The sequence below is a fragment of the Micromys minutus genome (assembly GCF_963924665.1).
Source record: "Micromys minutus genome assembly, chromosome: 17".
NCBI classification, from domain to species: domain Eukaryota; kingdom Metazoa; phylum Chordata; class Mammalia; order Rodentia; family Muridae; genus Micromys; species Micromys minutus.
The window spans coordinates 39,307,945-39,309,551 of record NC_137952.1 but is presented as its reverse complement, the minus strand read 5'-3'; the positions used below and the strand labels follow the sequence as shown (position 1 = coordinate 39,309,551).

Below are 1,607 nucleotides of genomic sequence, written 5' to 3'. Positions count from 1 at the left end.
TTAGCTTGTACACTGTCTTAAAGACTAGATTTTGGCCTGTCACACGTTTGGGTTTTTTGGGAGGAGGGTGGGGGATATCTTTTACCAACGATGTATCCAAAACCTTTGTGGAACCAAGAGATGTGGTACACACCAGCCATGCCAGCACTTGGGAGGCTGAGGCAAGTGAATGAGAGGTGGAGGCCTGAGAGTGACCTTGTCACCAAACAAAACAAACAAACAAACAAAAACCCAAACAAAAACAAAAACTTAATCAATGTTATTCATGCACCAATTATCTTATGCTTTAAAAGAGCAACTTCTGAGCGCCGTCATCTTGTGGGAGCGAAACCAACGCCTGGCTGGGAGCAGCCGCCGTGGAGGTCTCTGGCCAGTATCGATTCCACCTGTCCACAAGCATGGGGAATATCTTTGCAAACCTCTTCAAGGGCCTTTTTGGGGGGAAAAAGAAATGCACATTCTCACGGTGGGCTTGGACGCTGCAGAGAAGACACCAATTCTATACAAACTGAAGCTGGGCGAAATTATGACCACCATTCCCACCATTGGTTTCAACGTGGAGACTGTTGAATACAAGACTATCAGCTTCACCGTGTGGGATGTGGGCGGCCAGGACAAGATCTGGCCGCTGTGGCGTCACTACTTCCAGAACACCCAAGGATTGATCTTCGTAGCGGGCGCAATGACAGAGAGCGTATGAACGAGGCCCGTGGAGAGCTCATGAGGAAGGATGCTAGCTGAAAATGAGCTCCGAGATGCGGTTCTCTTGGGGTTTGCCAACAAGCAGGACCTCCCCAATGCCATGAATGTGGCCGAAATCACAGACAAGCTAGGCCTGCACTCTCCACGCCACAGGAACTGGTACATTCAGGCCACCTGTGCCACCAGCGGGGACGGGCTCTATGAAGGACTAGACTGGCTGTCTAATCAGCTCCGGAACCGGAAGTGAAGCAGACCCCATCCTTCCCTCTCACTTCCTCTTCTCCGCCCTCAGCTTTCCTCTCATGTGTCAAATGTGCGACTCTGTGGTCCTGAGTGCCAGAAGCTGTCTCCATGGGTTGGTCACAGTGTGCATGGCACCGTGATATACATGTGCAGACGCAGCCTGCAGCCAGGTTTTTATTTAATGTAAATAGTTTCTGTTTCCACTGAGGCAGTTTCTGGTACTCCTATGCAATATGACTTAGCTTTTTTATTGTAAAAAGAGAATCAACTCACTGTCAGTACTGAGAAGGGATTTGGGTGTAGGGGCACCTGGCCTCCGGGAGCCATTGAGCTGTAGACTGGTGTCGGTATCCATTTGGTGGTTGGTTTTTAACCCAAACTCGGTGCATTTTTTAAAAATAGTTAAAAATACAGGACAAGAACACTTGGACACACAGAACGGAGACTATGCTTAGTGTAGGTTTTGCAGTTAGTGGCCTGAATGCTAGTTGTCAGATCACCTGTTTCCCTGTGGGAACAGGAGAGAAGGTGACGAGCAAACCACCATCCGCTGCATGGTCGCAGTAGAGCCCCTGCGACTCGCCTGTCCTTGGGTCACCTGCATTCCATAGCATTGTGCTTGTACCTGTGCTCATACGGTTACCTAGGGGTGGGCTGGGAGC

General features: G+C 49.8%; 1 pseudogene across 1 annotated transcript; it reads left to right on the top strand.

The window, feature by feature from the left end:
• The first annotated feature begins 325 nt into the window (after nt 1-325).
• On the top strand, nt 326-949 carry LOC308431405 (ADP-ribosylation factor 1-like; annotated as a pseudogene). Its single transcript has one exon. The product of its transcript is annotated as an ADP-ribosylation factor 1-like (transcript).
• Nucleotides 950-1,607: the final 658 nt, after the last annotated feature.